Raw genomic sequence first — 27,185 nt, 5'->3', positions numbered from 1 at the left:
CAAAGCAGGTTTACTAGATTGGCAATGGAAAGAGTGAATTGTTTTATGATAGGTTGGGCAGGCTGGACTTGTTTCCACTGGAGTTTTCAAGGATGAGCAGTGACTTGTTTGGTGTAGGGTAATTAGTGAGGTACAACAATTGCTGGTGTAGCCAATGAAGTCATATCCCACTAATGAGGGAATTTTAAAAAAGATGTCTAACACACATAAAAGTCATTAATTGTGCAAAACCAAACTATGCAGCATTGGTCAGCTTTCAAACTATTTCTGCTGGGTTTAAAGTGAGTACTTTAGTTCCATGTTATCACATATGCATTGGGAGGAGTTCTTCTGGTATTTCTGGTGAAATTGGAGAAGTTTGCTCTTTCAGAACATGTAATTTTGTTACAATTGCAACAGAGGATTGTTTTACAAATGCATTTATGAAGATGTTACCACTTTACAAACTGAGGAGCTGTTTGTAAACTACAAATATAACAGATTTCAGTCAAGTCAATGTTGCTGTAAATTTGAGTCCAAATGTTTTAGTGATAAATGACATTTGAAATTTGATGATTGCCTACTGTAGCAAAATTAAAAGCATACTACATTTCAAAGTGTGGTTTGAAGATGTTTTTCTGAGAATCAGTTTTGACAGAAGTTAAATAATAACCACATACCACAGGGCGTACAAATTTGTGTTAATATTTAACTAGGCACTTGGAGTGTAAATAATTCTGTCAGCCTTACCACAATGTGGACTTTATTCTTCACGCTATCACAAAAGAAAAGCCTGCATTTTATGGTTCTGTTTTGCATAGGTACAACATTTGGCAAAGCATTTTAGATATGTTTATCCACCAGATTAGATAACATATGTTTAAATCTACTATATACCACTACGTGCAATTAGTGAAATGAGTCATTTCTATTTCTAGTGATTTAACTTTGCAGGACAATTCTTATCATGACAAGAAAACTTTACTCAGCATGCAAGTGAAATGCATAGCTGGAGTTTTAATTGTGTTTCAATATGAAAACAAGTGACAGAGGAAACACAGCAGATTACAAAAATTACAAACACTGATTAGACAGTTTCCCAACCCCCTTTATGGTTGGCAACTTTCTGATGACCAATGGCAAGGTGTTTGTGCTTAATGATTTCTCCAACAAAATGTGTTCACTTAAAATACATAAGCCTCCCCCAGAATCACCACAGTAGGTTTTCCTGCTAATGAAAAAGTATCACACAATCAGCCAACACAATGCATCTATTAGCAAGACAATTCAATCTGTTTGCAGAACAGCACTTCATCTACTTGGTAGCGAACACGTGTTAATTATTCTTGTTAGTAAGGTGTAAAATAATCATTATCACCTAACAACTAAGTTTAAACTCCTGCAGTTTCGTTTTTCCCCTTTGTGGGAAAGCTGTCCATGCTTTGTGACAGAAATCGTATCCTTTTAATGTTTATATAATGTATGGCTAATTGTAAGGTGCTCTGTGTTGATTAATTGTTTCAGGAGATTTTCTCGGGAGTTCTTATACTTCTGTTTGAGTGAATGCCATGCTCACTAGTTTAGCATGCCAATGCCCAAAGGATATATAATTGACTGACTGTTTATAATGGGGAAATACATTAAGCTAAAGCAATTCCATAATATCTTAGGGCTTCTGGTGCTTTGGCTTTGCTCCTGGGTCAGTGGTGCTGGAAGAACACAGCAGTTCAGGCAGCATCGAAGGAGCTTCGAAATCGACGTTTCGGGCAAAAGCCCTTCATCAGGAATAAAGGCTTTATTCCTGATGAAGGGCTTTTGCCCGAAACGTCGATTTCGAAGCTCCTTGGATGCTGCCTGAACTGCTGTGCTCTTCCAGCACCACTAATCCAGAATCTGGTTTCCAGCATCTGCAGTCATTGTTTTTACCTCTTTGCTCCTGGGTCATGCAATGAAAAGAAGTGAAATGCCTGTATTTGCAGAACACCTTTTTCTGAGTCTCCTAATTAAACATACATAATTCCTCTTAATTTTCATACATACAAGATGATTAGGGGTTTAGATAGGGTCGACAGTGAGAATCTTTTTCCACGTATGGAGTCAGCTATTACAAGGGGGCATAGCTTTAAATTAAGGGGGGGTAGGTATAGGACAGATGTTAGGGGTAGGTTCTTTATTCAGCGAGTCGTGAGTTCATGGAATGCCCTGCCAGTGGCAGTGGTGGACTCTCCCTCATTATGGGCATTTAAGCGGGCATTGGACAGGCATATGGAGGATAGTGGGCTAGTGTAGGTTAGGTGGGCTTGGATCGGCGCAACATCGAGGGCCGAAGGGCCTGTACTGCGCTGTATTCTTCTATATGTTCTATGTTCATTCCCAGTGCAGGGATTAGTCTGTATGAAGGTCTGTACACACCCAGTGGAAAGAAAGGAACTGTCTTGATATCATTGTCTCCTGCCCCTAAATTCAATGATACTGTTTGTTCAGGGTTGAAAGTTCCTGCCGTACTCTTCATGTGACAGGCCAAATCTTGGCTTGTGATCTTCAGGCACATGGAACAGGCCATCCCACGAAGTAATGGGCGGCACATTGGTTAGGACTGCTGCCTCACAGCGCCAGAGACCCGGGTTCAATTCCTGCCTCAGATGATTGTCTATGTGGAGTTTGCACATTCTCTGTGTGGGTTTCCTCCCACAGTCCAAACATATGCAGGTTAGGTGAATTGGCCATGCTAAATTGCCAGTAGTGTTAGGTGTAAGGGAATGAGTCTGGGTGGGTTGCGGCTCGGTGTGGACTTGTTGGGCTGGAGGACCTGTTTCCACACTGTAATTAATCTAATGGGACCAGAGTTCAGGACTTTCTTTTCTTTCCTTCTCTGCTACTGCTCCACTTCGAAATTAAGCCATTTGGAGTCAAAGCATGATGCAACCAAGATTGTCACAATTCTGAATGATTTGTGCCAAATGCTTTCCAGCCATTCATGTCAATTCTGCTATTCTTCAAGGTGAATTTCAGAGTGTTTATGTAGCATGTTGTTTACCAACCCCAGAATGCTTGCGGTTTGGAGTTGAGAAGGGGGGGAGATACTTTCCAACCATTTGGACACAGTGTCCTGTTGAACACAGTTGGTTTTGCAGGATTTTTTGCCTTAATGGTTATAGAACTGGCTTCAAAACAAATACTAGCATTTGTTTGACAGTCATCCCATTTAATCCAAATAAGTAATGCAACAGAACAATATGTTGGCTATTAGTTTTGGGAATATCCTGCATTAATATAGCATTATTCACAAAGTCAGAACTGCCCAAGATACTAAATAACTTTTGAAGTCACCAGAGTAATCATTCAGGTAACAATATGGAAACTGTGTTGCTGCTCTTTGAGAGTTCAGGCCACTTTACAGACCTTGAGTACCTTTAAAGTGTAATAACTCTGTAAAATAGAGAACGTGGCAGTCAATTTGTGCACAGCAAAGACTCATACACAACAGTGAGAAAACAACCACAGAATCCCTACAGTGTGGAAACAGGCCCTTTGGCACAACAAATCCACACCAACCCTCTGAAGAATGACCCACCCCCCTACATTTACTCCTGACTAACACACCTGATCTACACATTACTGAAACATTCTGGGCAATTTAGCATGGCCAATTCACCTAATTTGCACATCTTCAGATTGTGGGAGGAAACCAGAGCACCCAGAAGAAACCCATGCAGAGGGAGAATGTGCAAACTCCGCACAGACAGTTACCTGAGGCTGGAATAGAACCCAGGTCCCTGGTGCTGTGAGCCACTATGCCATCTTAAGAAATGAGAGTTCGTCCAGGATTTGAACTCGGACCTCTTGCATAGATCCACCATTGAACGGCCAAAGCGAGCACTATACCCCCAAACCAACGAGCCCCAGATAATCTGTTTAATTGAATTGAATTAGCTTTCAGCGTTAAAATTTCAGGTTGAGTGACCCTTCCTCGAAACTGTAAAGTTTACAAGTTGCGACTTATGGCACCATCTTAGGTACAAAGTACCTAGGTATAGATTCTTCAGTACAATTCCTATTTTTAAAAAAATTAAAAAATAAAGAAATAAAAAGTGCAGTATGACAGATCATAGGAATAAATTAGAAAATAGAGAAGTAAAAAGTTCAGAACAATAGTCCTTCCATTCCAGTCCACACTAGCACCTACCCTCCTGTCTGCATCAGGCCTTAATTCAGGTGCCAGGCTTCACCTCGGGGCTGAAGGTCCACACTGAGGCCACGTCAGGCCAAGAGATCACCATAGACCTCGAGAGACCATCGTGCTGGGCTAAGAGACCGTCAGGAGCCGCTGAGAGACCACCAAACCGAGCAGCTGATGAGAGACCACCACACTAAGCTGCCAAGAGACCACCACACCAGGTTGGGAGATCGCCTGGCCAGGTTGAGTGACTGCCATGCAGGGCTGAAAGACTGCCCACACCAGGCTGAGAGACCACTGGGCTATGCCGAGAGGATGCCTCGCCGGGTCCTTGCTGAGGCTGAGGGTCTGAGTCCATGGGGAGGCAGGAGTTCAGGCAGGATACCACTGAGAAGAAAGAAGATAGAAAGATAGCCACAAAGAGAAGAAATTAGAAAAAAAGAAAAAGAAATGGACAGAGCAAACGAACTTCAGCTGAAGCGTCCTACTCTGCCACCATCTTGGAATTTTAGTGGTGCTACTTGAGAGTTAATTGTTGATCAAGGCAGAAAGAAGGACTCCCCTGCTTTGCTTCGAAACAGTGCCTTGGAATCTATTAATCCACCTCAGAAGGCGTCGACAAAAAGTCACATTCAAAAACAGAAATTGAGAGAGAAATTCAATAGCTCTGGCACATCTGTGGAGAGAAAGCAGAGTTAATGTTTTGAGTCCAGCAACCTTTCTGCAGAAGTTCTTCAGTTAGCATTTTGTGTCCAGCGACCCTTCTTCAGAACATCTGATGAAAGATCACTGGACTTCCTGATGAAGGGCTTTTGCCCGAAACGTCGATTTTCCTGCTCCTCGGATGCTGCCTGAACTGCTGTGCTTTTCCAGCACCACTCTAATCTAGACTCAAAACATTAACGCTATTTTCTCTCCACAAATGGTGCCAGACCTATTGAATTCCTGTTTTTGACATCCTCAAAACTGCACGAGGTTGGGATTATAATCTCATCGTTTTCTGACTCAGAGCTAAGCAACACTTGATAAACTGATGTCAAAACAAAATGATCCACTTTCAGTACCTTTTTGTTGTTAGTACTCACCATGCTTTTTATCCTTAAAGAGTGAAGGCTAAATTATTTTGAGAGGGTTGCAGTTGTACCTCTTTTGTAGCTGCAGTATTGTCCCCAATTGCAGCACCATATCCAATAGGGTACCGCACACATGTACTCATGCATGCATTCACAGACACAGATGTTAACATGCAATTTCAAGATGGCAAACAAGCAACTATTAGTTGAATGATATCAAAAACAGCAAAAAGGCAATCAAATAAAACAGTAAAAGGTGAAAATAGGTTTGAATCTGAGAACCGACATAAAATGGTAAATATTCTCAATTATTGTTTAATCCAAATGAAGGTATGAGGAACAGGTCCTTTCAAGCAATGATATTAGTTAACTGAACATTATGGCTCAAAGCAAATAAATCCAAGGAGAAAGTGAGGACTGCAGATGCTGGAGGTCAGAGTCAAATCCTCTTGGATAGGAAGTATTTATCCAATGAAAGGGATGGGGGAAGAGATTTGTGAAGCTGACACTATGATGGCATAATTGGATGGATCTGCCAAAAGATTGGAAGCAGCCTAATGTGGTGAACATAATCAAAAGAGATGATAAGACAGACAACAGGCAATTACAGACCCATTCTTTGTAAAATCTTTGAATGAGTTGTCAGGAGTATACCTGAGAACTGAGTATTATAAACAGTAGTTAGCTTGTAATTCAAGCAGAGGATCTTGCCTGGCTGACTTCTTCAAGGTAATGGACTCAAGTGAACTATTGCAACCCTATGGCTTGGTGTACATTGACTTCCAAAGGCCTGTAACAGTCTTTGAAATGAATGATAATTAACGAGGTTTGGAGCTGTCAGAACTCAAGATAAAACTGGAAATGGACGAGAAATGAGGGAGGAGAAAACAGAGAGCAGTTGTAAAGACAACGGTGTCTAATTAGTAGGAGATTCCCTCAGGGCTCAGCACTGGAATCGCTACTCTTTCCAATTTACATAAAGCATTTGGGCTTAGAAACGCAACACAAAATGGACAAATCAACAAATAATTCAGTTTTAGAAAGTGCAGTAGGGCTAGCATGTACTTTTCCATTTTAGCAACATGTGGACGACTTCCTCTCATTAGTCATTGCAACACAGCATCTTCCTTATTTCAGTTCACATTTTGTGACATTAATGCAATGTGAACAAGGAATGGAGGTTAAAATAAGTTAAACTACAATAATCACCTGCAAAAGCAAAATGTTGTAGAGGCTGGAAATCTGAAAAACAAAGACAAAATGCTTGAAATACTCAGGCCTATTATCAGAGCTGTGAGAAAAAGAAAGCACATGCCTAAAATATTGGATTGTAAAGTCTGAGGAACAGACATGGAATGGAAGATGAAGAGGTGAGTCAATATAGGGAGGAAAGGTTCTTAAAAATAATTCCCTATAATATTCCCACCACCAGGATCTTTTCCACAGTCAGGCAGGGAATGTGATTGACCACCATTCCATCAGGATTATCAACCAATAATGATGGTTAAAGCCCGATCTGGGGCTGATTTTACAGTCTTACTGGTATTTTACCAACAGCAGAGCACCACGTAAGGAGGTCACTTTCCCATCTCCTGTGACAGGCAAGGTCTATTTGAGACAAACACTCCATGTCCAAAATGTGGTTGGTGCTGGGAATACAAAATGGGTCACTGCAAAAATATTTCTCCTGGTGGACTTTCCCTTCTGCTCTGCTCTGTTGCTCTGTTTCAGCTCTCGTAATTTTTAAATTGGATCTCCACCAACAAGGATGCCTCTGTGTTTATCATACCCTCTCAACCCACAGTCTGGCTCACAGTGCTCACATCTCCCAGCAATGGGTGCTGAGCCTTCTGTTTGGACCAGCATTATCCAGAACCCTCCCACTGTCTTTAACAGGATAGGGAAACTGACAATTAAGAAATCATCTCTAGAAACTACTAAAGCCAATACATTTTACCTGTTCCTCTTTGCATCGTTAGCGCTGAACCTGTTATGTATTTCCAGCATCGTCTGTAATTGACCAAGAGTGCTACATTTTGTTTCACATCAGAAATGGTAAAAATGTCTCAATGAAGTAAAACTGAGGTTTAGTGGACTCCTTCCCTAACATCACTGCACTATGAACAATAAAAGAAATCCAACATATCCTTGTAATGAACATTATGCAATAATATATTTCACATTGATGCTTTGAAAACATGTATTCTCCTTTAGAAAATGAAATGTATCTTTTTAAAATGATTGAAATCTGTTCAAAATGATTGAAATAGAAATAGAAACAGTTTCAAATTGATCAGGTGGAGGGCATGGGAGATTAGTAGTACAGTTCATGATGCAACAAAGAGAGAATGGTTTGAGAAACAATGGTGGTTTTTGTATGTGCTTCAATGCCAATTCCTGCCAGCTTGTGGTTGAGGTAGTTTGCTGTCACCATCCTCTTTCTGTGACTGGGTCTAAGAGCCTTCTTGGTTTACAGTGGGGGGAAGAAAACAGCTAGTGAGACTTAACAAGAAGGCGCTCAGGTCTTAATCAAGGTCTAGTTTATTACATGATAGCAATCAGGTGCAAGTTAGATAAAAATTGGAAGAGCTGTGGATGCTGTAAATCAGAAACAAAAACAGAGGTTGCTGGAAAATCTCAGCAAGTCCGGCAGCATCTGTGAGGAGAAATTAGAGTTAATTTTTCCCGACCGTTGACCCTTCCTCAGTTATGAAATTGCTATAAAGACATTGAGGAGACCTAGAAGGCTGGTCTTCACACTACAACATTCTAAAGTGCTCTCTTTCCCCACCCAAGTCCTTATGATATCATCAGATTGGACGGAGCTTAATACTCTCTCCAACATTAACCCTTCTAGCACCATTATTTTATGCACAATTGCCTTCACGTGAGACATGAATGGCTATACAGGAAGCAACTAAATGCAATATAAAGGAATAAAGAAAGAAACAAATTAACATGGGTAACAGAAAAGGATAAAACATATGGAACAAAATGAAGGCGGAAGTTACAATCTAAAATTGCTGAACTTTGCTTTGAATTCCAAAGGCTTTGGAGTGCCAAATCGAAAGGTGGGGTGCTATTCCTCAAACTTCATGATGCCTTACTGGAACAGGCCAACACTAACAATTTCAGCGAAATGGAGAATTAAAATGACAAGCAGCCAGAAGCTCTGGGTCATGCTTGTGGACTGGACTGAGGTGCACTAGCAAATGACTCAACCATTTTCTCAGACCTTTTGCATGGTCTCCCCACGTAGAGGAAGCCACATTGTAAACAGAGAATCACAGGAATCTAAATTGATTAAAACACACAGAATTTGCTTCATCACTTGGAAGGAGTGTTTAAGGATGTGGTCATTGAGAAGTGGGGTTTTAAAAGGCCAAGGGCATGGGTCTTCTGCACTGGCATGGGAAGGGACTGAAGGGAAAAGAGGAGATGTCAGAGGTGACTTTGGAGTGGGTTATGGTGGAAGTGGTCTCTTCACAATGCTGAATTCGAGGAGGGGGGAAGGTATGTTTGATGGTGATGAGATTGTAAGCAATCTTATTTAGATAAAGACAATGGCGGTGGAAGGGAATGGAATTGGTCATGAATCTACAGCTTTTGTGGCAAGAACTGAGGACAATAGCTTTGCTTTTCACAATCTATAACTGATGGCAGTGTGGATCACCAAATTTTGACAAACAGTTGATGGCACCAAGATGGTGATTTGAGCAGGTGAAATGATGAAGAGGTCAATCTGATGGTCAACAGGGTGGATATAAATTCAGCCGATGGGTGATAATGGCCAAAGAGTAGCGTGTCAATGAAGAAAAGTAGGGAACAAGGATGAATCCTGAAATCTGAAAATATTGGCAAGTGTGAAGGAGGTTAATAGGTGGAGAATATATTGTAAAGAAGAGTCATATTCAAACTTGAAATGTTAACTTTACTCTCTCTCTCTGTAGATGATGCCAAACTTGCTGATTATTTCCACCATTATTTTTATTTAAGTTTCCAGCATTCACTGTATTTTGCCTTGATTTTTGTTTCTTTCTTTAGGATGTGAATGATTGTAATAATTATGAATGGAATGGGTACAATACATGTTAATTAGCATGGGAGCTCAAGGGGAAATAGGGAGTCAGTCAGCAAACTTACTGGGATGGACTCAAGAGAGCAGAGGATCACCATAGCAGGGAATGAAAAGAGGAGTGAGAGGAGACAATCTATTGGTGGAAGCAGCTTCAGGCCAAGGGCAGTAAGGAAACACTTATGGGAGATTTTTTGGAGGCAAACCAAGAGGTTGGAGGTGTCTGTGTGAGAGAGAGAGAGAGAGAGAGAGAGGCTGAAGTTCCACAGCAGAGATATTGGAAGTCATGGACTAAATTTTTCTGATAAGAAAGCCTATAGGCTGAGCCTTTTATCAGCTAGGTGAGAGCCACATCAAATATTTTGAAGAGATTTCAGTACAACAGTGATTGGCAATGTGCCAGGGACACAGGTTCAATTCCAGCCTTGGGTGACTGTTTGTGTTGAGCTTGCACATTCTCCCCATGTCTGCGTGGGTTTCCTCCGGGCGCTCCAATTTCCTTCCACAGTCCAAAGATTTGCAGGTTAGGTGGATTGGCAATGCTAAATTGTCCCATAGTGTCCAAGGATGTGCAGGCAAGGTGGGTTAGCCAGGGGAAATGCAGGGTTACATGGATATGGTGGGGGAACCAGGTCTGTGTGCACCTCGGATGGTTGGTGTGGCTTCAATGGGCTGAATGGCCTGTCCTTGCACTCTAGGGGTTGCATGATTTCTACGATGAGGTAGGGTGAGTTTTCATGCCATATCTTACCAAGTTTGCCTTATTAACAAATTATGGTATCTCTCACATCCAATTGCAGTTTCATCATACCATTCCTAGAAAACTCGCTACTGCCAGGATATCTCAGAATTAACAAAGATTCCTTGCTCACAATATTTTTTAAAAACTGTTGTGCACCCAGGCAAGCACCCAGTCTGGAGGCTGCCTGCATGGTTCATTACATTTGCCCCAGACATGGCAGACAGGAGGTTGTAAGCACCCCACAGTGTGGACAGGGACCTCCTGGATCGGATGTTGCAGAGTGATGTTTGCTGTTCCTCCCCTGGATTATGCGGAGGAGGTCACAAAACCAAACTATGCCAGCCTGGTTGAGGTTGCCACCTGGGTCAAGCCATTCTCAGCAATCGGGGGGATGACTGGCCCTGTAGGAGGACGACCAATGTCCCTTTCACTGCATCAGTGTAAATGTCGCCATCTTCTCTCTGGTACTTCACATTCACTCTATTTCTGCTATAGTAGGCACCTTCCATCTGCAATCGAGGATCATCTCAACTATTGCCTGCAGCTCTTTCCCTCACGCTCTCATCTACATCTAGGAGCAAACAGTCCCCATTAGGGTGGAAAGAGTCAAGACTGGTGGTGAACTATCCAACATTTGGCTCCTCTCTCCTTTTGCGGAGAACATCTTGTTTTTGACTGCCAGTGACTGCCAATGGCTGCTAGTGGCTGCCTGACTGTTCCAAGTCTACAGACCGTTATTGGAGATTGCCCTTGACTTACTATGATGGGACTCTCTGAGTAAAGGCTATCCCCCCTTACTTGACTGAGGCCTGTAGACAACCATGGCAAGTTTCTACTTTGGATGGCATGAAAAGCAGAAGTTATACCAATCTGGTATCTCTGCCTGGGGGACAAAGTAGCACAAAGGTAAGACAAGCCAATGCAAGGCAGGGGTGCTCTGAGCTTCCAGGTAGGCCCAAAATGACTGAAAACAATGTCAGCAAGTGAAGATCCCCAGGATGTAGTCTGGTCCAGACCATGAGCTGATTGCGTGTTTCCCTGAGTGCACAATGCCTTTGCTGTGGCATTACAGTTTTAGTTACCAGTGCAGCCTGAGGTATACTGAAATGCAGAAGCGTCTATAACTGTCATGTGTGTCATGTGGGATCTCAGAGGCTGGCACAGGTTGGATGCTAATAATCATGGAGTGAGTTTGGCCAGTGACCATGGAGTGTGCCTGAAGATTTGGTACCCAGTGTCCAACGTACAAGTCCTTCACAGCAAGTCTATAGGTACCTGCTCTGTCTTCTGGGTAAATGTCTACCTTGATTGGCATTTGATAAGATAGAATGCTGAATATTAATGTAGTGTACTGGGCCATGAATAAGGCATTTAGCAAGCAATAATTCCCCCTTAATTGGCAAATCATCACTGCCATGCCACTTGTCAAAAGAGTAAAAAATGGAGAGAACTGCTCCCGAACCTGTCACAATTCCCAGTATAGCCCACATCACTCAGACTCTGCCCTTTAACTTTTTTATACTTGCTGGAGATGTGGATTATAAATTGTAAGAGAATGGGATTTTCATTGTTTTATTCAGTGATGTGTGGACCAGCAACATTATAACATGAATGCAAGCCTCTTTAATGAATTCAGACAGTGTAAAATTATTTCATTTTCTTGTTTCATTCAATAAGAAGTTATATCTTATGCATTTAGCACAAGTTTTTTCTCCTTCAATAATACTCAAAATATCAGCACCATAAAACAAATGGCTTTTTAAATTTTTCAAGTTTGATTAACCCTCAAAAAGACTAAAGAAGCAGATTGGATCTACCTTCGTAAAATGTAATGACTTGGCGGCCACACACCGTTTTATCTAGCTTTGTAGAATAATGTTTGGAAGTTTCATTAAAAATTTGGAAACAGTAAGCAACCTGTGGGTAATGCGGGAGTGACACAATTCCTGACTTTAACAAAATGACTGAGGGGGTTAATTGAAAAGAAAAAGTGGAACACAAAATTTTATCCAAGGCTTAGAGATCTTTACTCTTAGGAATAAAAGCATGTGGAAATCCTCAGGAGTTTGTAAATACAAATCCAAAAGCATTAAAGAAGGAATCTACCAAACACAAGGCTAAACTAAAGTCTCATCAATTTACTCCTGCCAGGGAAGCCTTAGTTTAAGCTTCTATGCATGCATTCTTAGTGCTTGTGACAATAGCAACACTTCCTTTTTGGCTAATGGCTCCTGAGCCTTGTCTATTGTTCACTGATTAACTGGCCCATTCATTGCTGAGACCACTAATGGCACACTCTTTATAGCTTTCCTGCATTACTGTAACTATTAATGAGACATAATTATAGCTCACACCAATTCTCTGGCCAAAGAAGTTCTAAAGTGCTTTTTGCCAAATGAGTTCCTTCAGAATAGTGCGTAAATTTACTTTATTATTACACGCAGACAAAGAGTTCTTGTTTGGGAAAAAAAATGTATATACAGTATTTGAGCTGCCTAATAATTAGAATCTAATAGAAAAAAAGATTATAGTTGGGAACCAGTTTTTAACTGAGATAGATTTGAGACACAAGAATGATTGTGCAGTTTATTTGTGAGGAAAATTAGGATATTGCTGTCAAGAGAAGATTTGAGAAAGGAACAGGGTAGAGAGAACACAAGGCAGTTATCCTGAATTAACACATCTCAGAATTAGGGACAGAATTTAAAAGTTGTTAAAGATCTAAAAAGATGAAAAGTCCTGAACAAACTGGGACTGATATCTACCTGGTGCTAATGGAGATCCTAATTGTTTCACACTCAATGAAATACTTTTTATGCATGGTCACCATTATAATGCAGCAATATATTCAAATTTCACAATGTTGATGGGTAGTTACTCCTGAAGTAAAAGTTCAAGAACAATCAGATGGGAGAGTGACAAGAACAAGGTATTCTTGAGAGAAAAGTAAAGGCCATAAGACCAGATTAATGGTCATCAACAAAATTTACTTTGATGAATTCAAATGACCATTGATTCTCCAGAAATCAGAAAAAAAACAGGCATAAATCCAGCAGATGCACTGCTTGCTGACTTTTAGCATTGCTATTGGGCCAGAACTTCCTGGGATCTTCCTTTATTAATTCGCGACTGTGAGGTTCCAAGCCCATTTGGAGCATTTTCAGAGGCCATGACAGAAATCTCCACACACCTGAAGTCTTAAAAGCGCTGTTGGTAAAATTAATCAAATGCAACCATTTTAACATCAAGGATGATCAAAGATTAGCTTTGAGAAAAGTCTCTGAATATTCACTGCATTTTTTAGTTTTTCCACAAACTCTTGGTAAGTGGAAACATGGCAGTCTGGGTAAATGCATAAGCAAAAAAGATAATCTGTGTAAAAGATGTGGAATTGACAAAAGACTCACAACCCTATTTGAGATGGCAGGCAGATTGCCTTGTTACTCTGATCAATAAAGGAAAGCATACCAAACGCCTTTTTCACTATCCTATCTACCTGCGACTCCACTTTCAAGGAGCTATGAACCTGCACTCCAAGGTCTCTTTGTTCAGCAACACTCCCTAGGACCTTACCATTAAGTGTATAAGTCCTGCTAAGACTTGCTTTCCCAAAATGCAGCACCTTGCATTTATCTGAATTAAACTCCATCTGCCACTTCTCAGCCCATTGGCCCATCTGGTCCAGATCCTGTTGTAATCTGAGGTAACCCTCTTCGCTGTCCTCTACACCTCCAATTTTGGTGTCATCTGCAAACTTACTAACTGTACCTTTTATGCTTGCATCCAAATCATTTATGTAAATGACAAAAAGTAGAGGGCCCAGCACCAATCCCTGTGACACTCCACTGGTCACAGGCCTCCATGTTGTAACATGATGGAATTCTTGCCCGCAGCAAGCTGTGGATGCCCAGTCACCGAGATCACTAGATTTTTGGACACTAGGGTGAATCAGTGGATATAAGGGGAAGTTGGGATGGGAATGTGGAACTGAGAAAGAAGTTCAGAGTTTGCAAGGCCTTATGGCTTATGCCCTCTTCTTGTTCTCATGTGGCGCCAACCACACCACACAATGCACAGAAACAGCAGTGATTTTCAATCACGGCATTATGAACATCTGGGGTTGGTGAGACATGGGGCCCCAAACAGATAGTTCATTGTCATTCAATCAATGCAGATCCATCTAGTTAATAAAAAAGGGTCATGATCATACTTTGTGGAAGTGGTCTTAAAGGAGCAGAGCCGCACTTTCATCCAGCCTTCAGCCCTCACATAAACTGACTATCTTCATCCACTGGAGGAATTTGTATTTTCTTATTTTAGCTGCTCAGAGTTGAAAGTCCAGCCCTTTAAAATTACCTTAATTGTCAATCACCTGTTATTGCAATTTGAAAATTGACAGGAAGCATTAATTGACTGAAACCCAATTGCGCCTGCATTCTCCAGTCCCATTTCACTTCTAGTATGTGCTGAGGCGTGGTCATGGTTCGACTTGTTGTTGCTACGGCTGAGTGTTTTACAGCAGTCATAATAGGCTTGGAGTGTTCACAGATGTAATGCTTTTCACAAACTTCAAGTTTTTTGAGAATTATATGCATCATATAATAAGAAATAAATTAGCACACACAATTCATATTGCTAATGCTAATGGAGATTCTGTAACTTAACTTACAAAAATTATTTACACATCTTCATTTATTTATTCAATATCTCAAACAATCAATCTCTGATGTTGAACTTCTGTTGTCATAATGGTCATCACGTTTTCATCTGAGAATAGAAATAGATCGAAAGTGTCACATGCTCCAGAAGTTGTTGAGACATTTTAATTCTTGGAATGACATGAATCGAACACCCACATGTTGACTTGTAAGCATGTAGGTAGCTATTCTCTAAGAGCGTAACATTCCAAACATAATGAGACAGTGGAAAATAAGTGAACATGAACGTTAGGGGAAGATACATTTGCTAAATTAGCACATTGGGCAACTGTGCTACCAACCAAGCAAATGAAGATTTGCATGTAAACACAATAACCCATTTGTTACAAATTTTGCTGAAAGTAATTCAACTTCTAAGCTGCAAAAAAAAATGATTTAAAATTTGGAAAGAGATACAAAAGAATTAGGGTGGCACGGTGGCTCAGTGGTTCATACTGCTGCCTCACAGCGCCAGGGACCCGGGTTCAATTCCAGCCTCGGGTGACTGTCTGTGTGGAGTTTGCACATTCTCCCCATGTCTGCATGGATTTTCTCAGGGTGCTCCGGTTTCCTCTGCAATCCAAAGATGTACAGGTCAGGTAAATTGGCCATGCTAAGTTGCCCATAGTATTAGGTGCATTGGTCAGGGGGAATGGGTCTGGGTGGGTTACTCTTTGGAGGGTCGGTGTGGACTTGTTGGGCTGAAGGGCCTGTTTCCATACTGTAAGAAATCTAATCTAATTGGGCTGCAGGTTCATAGTTCCTTGAAGGTAGAATCACATGTAGATAGGGTCGTGAAGAAGCTATTTGGTACACTTGCCTTTATTGGTCAGTGCACTGAGTACAGGAGTCGGGTTGTCATGTTGCAGTTGTACAGGACATTGGTTAGGCCACTCTTGGAATATTGTGTTCAAATCTGGTCTCCCGGCCAAAGGAAAGATGTTGTTAAACTTGAAAGGGTGCAGAAAAGATTTACAAGGATATTGCTCGGGTGAAGGGCTTGAGCTTTAGGGAGAGGCTGAATAAGCTGGGTTATTTTCCCTGGAGCATCAAAGGCTGACTACATAGAGGTTTATAAAATCAGAAGGGGAATGGATAGGGTAAATTATCGCAGTCTTTTCCCCAGGGTAGGGGAGTCCAAAACTAGAGCACATAGCTTTGAAGTAAGAGGAGAAAGAGAGAAAGGGACCTGACGGACAACGTTTTCATGCAGAGGGTGGTGCACATATGGAAAGAGCTACCAGAGGAAGTGGGTGGAGGCTGATACAATTACAACACTTAGAAGGCATCTGGATGGGTACATGAATAGGAAGGGCTTAGAGGGATATGGGCAAATGGTCTGTTTATGTGCTGTACATCTCTATGACTCTAATCCTGAAAATGCCCAGTAGGTTGGAACAGTGGCTCATTTGGTTAGCACTGCTGCCTTACAGTGCCAGGGAGCTAGATTCAATCCTAGCCTCGAGCGACTGTCTGTGTGGAGTTTGCACATTCTCCCCGTGTCTGTGTGGGTTTCCTCCGGGTGGTCCAGTTTCCTCCCACAATCCAAAGATGAGCAGGTTAGGTTATTTGGCCATGCTAAATTGCCCATAGTGTCCAGGGATGTGTAGGTTAGGTGCATTAGTCAGGGGTTAAAATGTAGGGGAATGGGTCAGCGTGGGATAGTCTTTGGAGGATCGGTGTGAATTTGTTGAGCCGAAGGGCCTGTTTCTACGCTGTAGGGATTCTACCTAGGTCAATCAGTATTTGAAAAGGAAACATCACTTAATGGAAATCTAAGACTAGATTTCCATAATCCAGTACCCTCCACTGATGCTCAACACACCCCACACCTCCCTACCTGCCAAATTCCCAGAATTATTTGAAAACCTGTCAAAAACCATCCTTGGTGAGTGCTACTCCCCATCCAAAGGCCTTGCTCTTTCTATTGCTCACGCAGCTGCTGCACATTTCCAGCAGTAGTTAAAAGGGAGAGTATAGAGGAGAAGTTTCTGCAGTGAAGCTGGTGTTTGGTAGGTGTGTATTTTGAGAGTTGATCTGATTCAGCAATAACTGAAGTGGGTGGGAATTCCACAGTTTAAGAGCACAGCTGAAAGTGGAGTATTTGGTGAGGCTGATCCTGTCAAAGGGGAGGGGGAAGAAACACAAGAGCTGTCAGTTACATCAGAGAAACCGCAGGAGGTGATAAATAAGAAATAGAAACGAGTTCAAATTACGCTGCTGGCTGGCTCCTCTTAAGCAACCGGTGATATTTTATTTCTGAATGTTGCTACTCATTTTATTTGAGAAGAGTGTTCATATAACAGATGCAATGCAGAGCTATTTTCAATGGTGTTCAAAAATGGCAACTGATAATCTGAGACAAATAAGACTCCCACCTACACTGCAATCAGAAATATGTTGATAAGAATTTTACAGAAACTACAATTAGACAGTGATTTGTTTAATTCTTGAAATTAAATATTGGGTGGAATTTTATAAAGGCCTGAGCAATGTGGGCTATGGCAAGAAGTCTGGGAGAATTGTGGGAGAAGTTCTGCAAGGCCTATGTCAACATTGGGAGCAGCAACATGCATTTTCCAATAGAGTTCCAGGTGTCAAGACAAGACTCACACTTGGCAGAGGTGAGATGCTTGTTATGGGGAATTGTTGATTTTGTCAACTTATTTGACTGCAGATCTTGTCTTACTAATATGCACACTCCTATCCCACCATCTGCTCCACACAAACATGGGCATCTGAGTGGGAACCTGGTGATTCCAGTTTGCTGCTTACTGTGAACGACCTCCCTCTTAGACATCTTAGTACCAGTATCTCAGGGAGTAGTCCATGGGTAGTGTTATGCATGTAACCCATGTTCACGGCATTGGACACTTCTCAGCCCCTCCACATCACCAATCCATTCACATTGAGCTTCAAAACTGCAACTTGGGACACTTCAGCAGCTTTAATCATTGCAAAGTGGCTGCAAGGGCACGTTGTGCATACACAGGCACCCAGAGTGGGTCAAATTGTATCCCAGAGCTGTTTGTTTGGTTTCTTCGGGAACACTTATTTTAGCTGACCTGGGTGCGTCCCTGCCTTGCCTTTTTGTGCTTTTGGCCCCTCAGCCAGAACTACCAGGGTCACAGTGCATCCATCTTGCCTCCTTGCCATTTTAGGTGAAACTGAGTACTGCAGATGCTGGAGGTTAGAGTCAAGAGTGTGATGCTGGAAAAGCACAGCTGGTCAGGCAGCAGTCGAGAAGCAGGAGAATCGACATTTCGGGCAAAAGCCTGAATGAAGGGCTGGTGAAGAGCTTTTGCCTGAAATGTCGATTTTCCTGCTCCTTGGATGCTGCCTGACCTGTGCTTTTCCAGCACCACAATCCTTGTCATTTTAGCAGAGACACAAGTCAGGAAGCTTGTTATGGCTGTCAGTGGTCCCTTGTGAAGAGAGCCTTCAGTCAGGGGTTCTGACACAAAAGGTGAAAGGCAGCCCTGATACTAGTCCACGAGCTTGGGAACACTCAGTCAGCCACTAGGGATGGCGAGAGTCCAGATTGCCTCCTCACCAGAGGTAAAGCTCTAAATGCTGGGCAGCCCACCAGCCATGTCCCCTTTCTGCCCTACTATGGCAAGTAACAAATTTCCCTCCTCAACCATGAGAAAGTGAGGACTGCAGATGCTGGGGATCAGAGTCAAAAAGTGTGGCGCTGGAAAAGCACAGCTGGTTAGGTGGTATCCGAGGAGCAGGAGAGTCAACGTTTTGAGCACAGGCCCTTCAGCAGGAAGAGCTCTTCTACCACGTCTGGAGGAGTGATAATGAACTGTGCAGGGCAGATCCGGACTGACAGCGCTTGCCCAAGTATGCAGCAGCCTTTTAAAGATGGCAGCAGTGCCAGGGATGTTGGTCTTTTCTGAGTTATCCAGGCAGGGGCTTGGATAAGGTATGGGAAGTGGCAGAAGTGGGCTAGCACCAAACGACAGGAATGCTAGAGAAATAGAGTAGATCGCTAATGAGATAAGCTTGGGACAATAGCATGAGAAAACTTGCTAGGCCTCACAGAGAGAAAGCTAACTTGATAAAGTGAACACTTAACCAAAAAAACCATAAGATTCAGCCCATTGTTTTCAATATTGATGCATTGGATACAGTTCTGGGGTGCCATGCTGCAGGAAAGATTGAAAAGTTTTGGGCAGAGTACAGAAAATAATCATGGAAATGATTCTGAGGATGAGAATGTTAGATAGTTTAGAAAAGCTGTGACTGAGAATAAATGGCTGAGAGGAGATTTGATACAGGTGTCCCCAAAGTCATGAGAGACCTGGTCAGAGTAGAAGGGGAAAAACTACTCCTCGAAAAAGTGAGGACTGCAGATGCTGGAGATCAGAGCTGAAAATGTGTTGCTGGAAAAGCGCAGCAGGTCAGACAGCATACAAGGAACAGGAGAATCGACGTTTCGGGCATTCTCGATTCTCCTATTCCTTGGATGCTGCCTGACCTGCTGCGCTTTTCCAAAAAGTACTCCTGTTCTTGAAATGAGGAATAAGAGGGCACAGATTAAAATGAATTTGTAAAATGAGAATAAGTGATCTGAAAAAAATATCCTTTTTACACAGTGAATGTACACCTTGAGAATGTAGTGGAGGCAGGTTCAATTGAAGTACTCAGAAGGGAATTCGATAGTTATTTTAAAAAGGAGAATGTAGAGACATTGACATTTTTCCCACTTGGAGAGCTGATGCAGACATAATGGACTGAATGGCCTTCTTGTAAAAGTTCTATGATTCAGTGAATGTTTTTATATTTCTTTTTCTCCTTTTCCCTTGAAGTCTCTTTTGGGAACAAACTTAGAGGTCCACTGTCACCATCTTAATAATGTTACATTTCAAATGGCCACTGGTGAACCTGTAGGAGGACTCAATTCTGGTTAACCAACTTGCTTGTCCCTCCTCTACTGTCACTGTAGATTAGATTAGATTAGATTACATTACATTACAGTGTGGAAACAGGCCCTTCGGCCCAACAAGTCCACACCGACCCGCCGAAGCGAAACCCACCCATACCCCTACATTTACGGAGCACCCGGAGGAAACCCACGCAGACACGGGGAGAACGTGCAAACTCCACACAGTCAGTCGCCTGAGGCGGGAATTGAACCCAGGTCTCAGGCGCTGCGAGGCAGCAGTGCTAACCACTGTGCCACCGTGCCGCCCACCGTGCCGTGTAGAGAAAGCTAGACTTTGTTCAAAGCCTTCTCGGGGTGGCATGTTGAAGATACAAGATCGCAGGTATGCTGAAGTCACACCAGTCAATTTCCTTCTTTGTTCTGGTCGGCTGGCAGATGGGTACTAGTGGAAAAGTTGCATTAATACTCAGTAAATGGTAAGTCTGCTTTCCAAGCCCAGCTTGCCTGCAGGGTTACCCCAACTGGGCATTTTTGGCCACATTAAAAAAAGTAAAATAGTGCATTTGAACCTTTTTTAGCACTGATTTAGAGTCACAGAGTTATACAGCATGAAATAGGCCATTTGGTCCAACTCGTCCATGCTGACCAGGGTTCCCAAACTAAACTAGTCCCACTTTCCTGTGGTGGCCCATATCCCTCTAAACTTTTCCTGTTCATGTACCTGCCCAAATATTTCTTAAATAGTGTAACTCTACTTGCCTCAACCACTTCCTCTGGCAGTTCATTTCATCCCATCCTCCGTGGGAAAAGTTGCCCCTCAGGTCCCTTTCAAATTTTACTCCTCTCACCTTAAACCTGTGCCTTCTCGTATTGAACTCCTCTGTCCTGGCAGAAAGCTCTTTGCTATTCACATTATTTATGTCCCCCATGATTTTATAAACCTCTATAAGGTCACTCTTCAACCTCTTACACTCCAGGGAAATCCAGCTTCTCCTTATAATTCAAACCCTCCAGTCTCAGCAACATCCTTTCCAGTGTAATAACATCCTTCCTCTAGCACAGCAATCAGAACTGTACACAGTACTCCAAAAGTGGCCTCACCAATGTCCTGTGCATCTACAACATGGTGTCCCGACTCAGTGCTTGAACCAATGAAGGAAAGCATGCCGAACCCCTTCTTCACCGCCCTGAGTACCTGTGATGCTACTTTCAAGGAACTATGTACCTGCACTCCTAGTTCTCTCTATTCACCAACATTCCCCAAGGCTTTCCTATTAACTTGATAAGCTCTTCCTTTGTTTGTTTTACCAAAATGCAACACCTCGCATTGACCTAAATTATCACGCCCGCAATGTGAAATCCATTGATACCCATCATTCAGACAATGAAGTTAAAACTGCATTTGAAAGACTCTCTTGTTTTATTTTAATTATCTTTTTTGTTGAAAGATCCTGGAGGTGCAGGAACTAAAAGTAGCTAGTTACTCCCATGCTTATTAAATACGTATTCAGCCATAGCAATTGAGGAATTCACATCTGAGTCCGTCTTGGCATTCATGCAAGTTCCACACATTTTTTTTCAGAATAAAACACAGGATAGCAATCAGAAGTGAGAATCCAAACTGATTCTTTTCCTCCCAACCCATCTGGTATAAATTGGCCAGTGCTTTGTGGCATTGTATCCCATCGGAGTAAAATTGAGTCTCCCATTTCAATTAATTTTTGCACAACTTGATGTACAGTAGTATTCATAGTCACCAGTTTCAGAAGTGACTGCCTGATTTCAGAAATATTTCTGCTGCTCTTTTTTACAGACCTACAAAACACAAAGTCTGCAAAGTTTGAAGTTTGCTAACAATCTCTTTACTGATCTTTTGATCTGAAAGGACCGGCTGGAATCATGAAGGTTTATTTTTATTGGTGGTATTCTATTTGAAGGAACCTAGTGGGCAGGTAAAAGGACAATGACATAGGAAACATGTTGCTGTGACTTCCATGCATACAGAATTCAACAGAAATGTTACACATTGGAGCTTCCCATCTATGTCTAAGGTTCCTGGGAAAGTCTCTTTAAACAGAAGTGATTTTTCAGTTTAAGCAATCTCTGGTGTTTCTTTCCCTCTGAATTTCACCTCAGAAAATGAGTCTGTGGATTACAATGGAGAGAATAAACAGTTCCACTGAGATCAATAGTCAAATGATGCCTGAGGCATCATTTGTTGACCTAAGAACAAACAATAATCTGCAAACATTTGCTCTGTGCAGTTTATCTTACGTGAACTCAGTGTTCACATGTATCTTGTCAATATATTTTGGCCTCAACCTGTCCCTATGTTAACTTTTCTTACCTCTTTCAAACATTTGGTCTAAGGTGAAATGCAGTGTATAAGGTAACATTAGGGGTGTTCAAAAGCATTGATTCTCACCTTTTTCCATCATTTAATTATTGCTTGTCACGTCGGTGAGTGTGACATTCTTTCACACACTATTTTATGAGCGGTGTTAGCCAATTTACTTTGAAGAGCTTAACTGTTGACTTAGCCGAGTTGGAATGTCATGTTAAACATTTGTACATTGATATCCTTAATAGCAATTTCTAGACTATTCTTTACTTCCAGCTTTGATGCAATAGGTTTATTCAATCTTGAAAGCAATATTCCTGAAAGAGTGGGACATGTTAGACATGTAAGTGATATTAGTGAACTGCTAAATAGTATTGTGTGTGTGTGTCAAACCTCTCAAGTATCAACTCATCACTGCGATAAACAGCTTTCAATAGAAGAGGGCTATTTTCAGTTAATACAAAGAGATGATACTGTACTCGCTGGCCAGGTTCCAAAGGTGTAGTGAGAAGGGGACTTTCATACTAATACGATCTGATACTGATGCCCATTAGAAATCCTGGGATCAGCTTTTTTATGTATAATGCTTGATAGGCTGAGGGTAGCAAACATACCAATTACTGATTACCTATGCTTTTGCTAACCAGGAAAATGCATGAATGGTGGAATGAAATGCAAAGGACTCTACGCCTATTTAATTGGATTAGCTAACTGGGAAGGAATTAGAAATAATATCAAAGAAGGGAGAGAAACTGAGGAAAGCAAATCTCACCAAAAACTGATATGGAAAGTTACAAACCACCAGCAGAGATCTTGGTCTGACTCATTTTTAAAAAATCTCATTGTATGTGTATTGTATGGGGAGAGGCTGATTCTAAGTTTCTAAGAATCACATCTTCATTGGTAAAACTATGCACTGAGCACTCACAAAATGGCCATTTTCCAAGAGGAACAGTTGCTTGTGGCTATAAAAAGAGTCTGATTTGCACTTAAGCTATATGTTTTGTTTGGGAAATATCAATTTACTCAAAATTGGACATGATTACCAGGAACATTTATTATTAGTATTAGTATTAATATTTAGGATTTTGTTTGCCTGTGACATCTCTTATATGCTAACTTGCTATGTCTGCAACAGACGGTAAATGATTTAAAATCTGCATGTATTGCATGACTTCCAAATAACTGTTGCTTATGATTGCATATATGTGCAGAAATTATACGTAAGTCATTAATCCTCCCTGGTGGAAGCCATTAGTAATCAATAACACCGAGGGCCAAATTTTCAATCAGGGTCAGGATTTGGATGAGGCCGATAATTTGGTGAAGTCAACCATTGAGTCAGTTTCCCAGCATCATCCCAACCCCAAGCTTTTTTTCAAAGAGGCTGTGCCATGGTTCATTGATTGCCTTCCAACAAGTAGTGGCAACAAGCAGAATTATCTGCAAGTTAGTTCAGTTAAGGAGACATGACAACTGTGGTTTCCCAGCAGTGGGATAAGAATAGAACGATGATTGTTCAAGCATTGGAGCTCTCTGACTGTAATCAGTGATAGCTGCCTGACCATAGCAACTGGAGGGGCTCCGCTGCAGGTAGCTGTGGCTGTTTCAGAAACAAAACTAAACTTGCCTGACCATTCCTCTAGCCATTGTCAGATGTGAGTGGTGGAGGGCTTCTCATTGGCCCTCCACCATTGAGACCTGTCTGACATTGGATGATCTAGACTTTGAATTGAAATGAATTAAATTTATTCCCATTTCAAAATACCATTGAGCATGTCTATAACACATATAGGGTCCATTTCCCTATTCTTTTTGGGAAGTTAGCATCCCTGGCTTGACTAGTTTCTAATTGCCCTGGCAAAGGATGTAAGCTTCCCCCTTGAACCACCAGCAGTCCACCTAGTGCAGGTAAATCAACAGCATTATTACGAAAAGGGTTCCAGGATTTGACACTGCCACAGTGAGGGAACAGCAAAATATTTTCAAGTCAGGATGGTACGTGTGGTACGTGTCTTGGAGGGGATCTTTTGGGTGGTGACATTCCCATACACTTGTCCTGCCAGATGGTAGAGATATGAAGTTTGAAAGAAGCAGATTTAGTGCATCGATGTGGTGCACATTGTAGATAATAAACATTTCTGCCACTGTGCATCAATTGTAGAGGGAGTGAGTGTTGCCAATCAAGTGGGCTGCTTTGTGGTGTCAAGCTTGAGCATTTTGGAAGAAAATGCTGGAAAATCTCAGCAAGTCTGGCAGCATCTGTCAGGAGAGAAAAGAGCTGACGTTTCGAATCTAACTGACCCTTTGTCAAAGCTTTGTCGAGCTTTGACAAAGGGTCAGTTAGACTCGAAACATCAGCTCTTTTCTCTCCTTACAGATGCTGCCAGACTTGCTGAGATTTTCCAGCATTTTCTCTTTTTTGGTTTCAGATTCCAGCATCTGCAGTAATTTGCTTTTATTTATTGGGCATTTTGGAACCAGCCTCAACCAGGAAAGTGGAGAAGTTTCCATCATATCCCTGGCTTTCAAATTGCATTTGGTGGAGAAGTTGAGGAGTGACCTTGTAGAGGTTATAAAATCATGAGGGGTATAGATAAGGAGAATAGCAAACTTCTTTTCCTTACGGTTGAGGAGTTCAAAACTAGGAGACATATTTTTAAGGTGGGAGGAGAAAGGTTTAAAAAGTACCTGAGGGGTACCTTTTTCACACAGTGTGGTTCATATGTGGAATGAACTGGCAGAGGAAGTAGGTACAGGTACAGTTACATCATTTTAAATACATTTGGACAGGTATGTGATTGGAATGATTTAAAGGGATATGGGCCAAACGCAGGCAAGTGGGATTAGGTCGGCATGGATGAGTTGGATGGAATACACTTCAACTGCCAAGTTTTTACTCACTTAATCCATTTGTAGCTACCTGAAGACACTTTATATCATTCTCACTACTTGCCTTCCCACCCATTTCTGTTTCATCAGCAAACTTTGTAATGGTACATTCACTTCCGTCATCCAAGACATGAATATATATATAGTAAATAATTGTGGCATCAGGACTGCTTATAGTGGCACTTTACGAGTTACGGGTTGCCATCTTGAAAATGCCCAGCTTATCCCAATTTTCAGTCTTCCTTTAGTCAATCCTCTGTCCACACTCATATACTATAGCTAACAACGTGCTCTTGTCTTATTAAATTGCCTTATCAAACACCCTTTGGAAAGATAAATATGTTATATCTACCAGTTCCCCTTTAGCTATTCTGCTTCTTTCCTCCTCAAACAACTTGCATATATGTATCAGGTATGATTTCCCCTTCGTGAAGCAATTCTGACTCCTTTTATATATATTATGTACGTTGAAATGCTCTATTATTACATCCTTTATGGTACATCACAGCATTTCGCCAATGACCGATGTTAAACTAACTGGTCTATAGTTACTGGGTTTTTTTGTCTCTGTCCATTTTGGAATAAGGGTGTTAGGCTGGCAATTTTCCAGTCCTCTGGGCCTTTTCAGCAATCTATGATTCTTGGAAGATTATTGCCAGCTAATTGCTTTTTTTTAATAGATATTTTTATTGAAAATTTAACATGTTTTTACAAGGTTACAAATAATTTTAAAAACTCAAGTACAAACACTAATATACAATTAAATCTTAAATAAATAATAGCCAAAGTCTGTCAAACAAAAAGAAGAGATACAGAGAAAAAAAAAGACAAAACCCAACTAACTACTAATCTAACCTATAACTAACCAGAGTGTATGATCAAATATCTTACATTACTCAAGAGAAAAACAAAGTATAGCATAGTAATTAAACAGTGAAGTACATGTTTGGAATGAATTAACATCAACTCGTAATAAAACCCGTATTCATGCGGGATTCCTCCCCCAAGGGCCCCCAGACCAGCCAGAACCGTTACCCCAACCGGACAAAAGCCCTTGACAAAATGGCCGAAATATCTGTATCTATGTAATTCAAGAAGGGCTGCCATATTTTATAGAATAATTCCATTTTTTGGTGCACCATATTTGTAAGGAGGTCAAGGGGAATACATTCCATGATTAATCTGTGTCAATTCGGAAGTCCTAGAGGGCCCTCAGCCACCCAGTTTACTAAGATATTTTTCCTTGCACAAAAGGAGAGAATGGAAAATAATTTCCCCCTGTGCACATCCAGCGAAGGTAAGCTCGAGAAGCCCAGGAGAAGAGATACTGGATCTACTCTAATTTCCATTCCCAAGATTTCTGTCAAAGCATTTGCTACTTTGGTCCAGTATTTACGGATCTTATGGCATGTCCTTAAGCGGTGTGTAAGAGTGCCCACCACTGTTTTACATTTGGGACACATCGGAGATGCTCCTGCCTAAATTTTGCCAATCGTTTCGGTGCCATATGAGCCCTACGGAGTATCTTTAACTGAATGGCCTGGGTTCTATTACAAATGGAGATTTTTCTGGCATTTTCCAAGATGTCATCCCACATTTCTGCAGAAATTTCCAGCCACTGATCCCATGTTCTAAGCAGGTGGTCCATGTCTTCCAACACTTCATTATGTAACAAATGATAAAGAGTGATGACCAAGAGTACACCTATTGGCCACAACACTCTACGTTCTCTACCTGATTTATAAAGGCGATCAAATAGCATAGTCTTCTTTTGTATGTAATCTCGAATTTGGAAGTATCGAAAGAGGTCTCCATTAGGTAGTCCAAATTTCTGATGCAGCTGTTCAAAAGACATCAGGACCCCTTCCTCAAACAGATCCCCTAAACAGGAGATACCCCGGACCTCCAGGATTTGAATGTGGTGTCTGTGAGCCCCGGTTGAAAACCCCATGCCCCCACTATAGAAGTATAGGGGGATGTTTTATGTGATATACCCTTGTTTTGCCGCATTATATTCCAGGCTTTAATTGTGTTTAATACTATAGGGTTTTTACAGTGGTCCATAATGATTTTCATCTTATCTAAAAATAAGAAGGCACTTTACTTGAGAAGCCTCGATGTCCAGCCAGATTGGGTCGCGTCTGACTCGCAATGTAGCTTAATAGGGAACTCAGCTGATACTTCCTAAAGTCTGGAAAATCCAGCCCTCCCCTTAGCTGTGGAAGCTGTTGCTTCCTTAACTTAATGAGGGGCCGTCTATGATTCCAGATGAAAGAACCCAGCCAACCATGCAATTTGCACAGTGTCGGCCTCGGCAG

The 27,185-nt window shown here is 41.6% G+C and overlaps 1 protein-coding gene across 1 annotated transcript in view; it reads left to right on the top strand.

The window, feature by feature from the left end:
• The first annotated feature begins 263 nt into the window (after positions 1-263).
• Positions 264-27,185, top strand: part of fzd8a (frizzled class receptor 8a) — a 51,291-nt gene continuing 24,369 nt past the window's right edge. The window contains exon 1 of the mRNA XM_043690646.1: positions 264-281. The gene's annotated coding sequence lies outside the window, so the exon portion shown is untranslated. The remainder of the gene's footprint in view (positions 282-27,185) is intronic.

The sequence above is a fragment of the Chiloscyllium plagiosum genome, chromosome 5 (assembly GCF_004010195.1).
Source record: "Chiloscyllium plagiosum isolate BGI_BamShark_2017 chromosome 5, ASM401019v2, whole genome shotgun sequence".
Classification (NCBI taxonomy): Eukaryota; Metazoa; Chordata; class Chondrichthyes; order Orectolobiformes; family Hemiscylliidae; genus Chiloscyllium; species Chiloscyllium plagiosum.
This window is presented reverse-complemented; position numbering and strand designations above follow the sequence as displayed.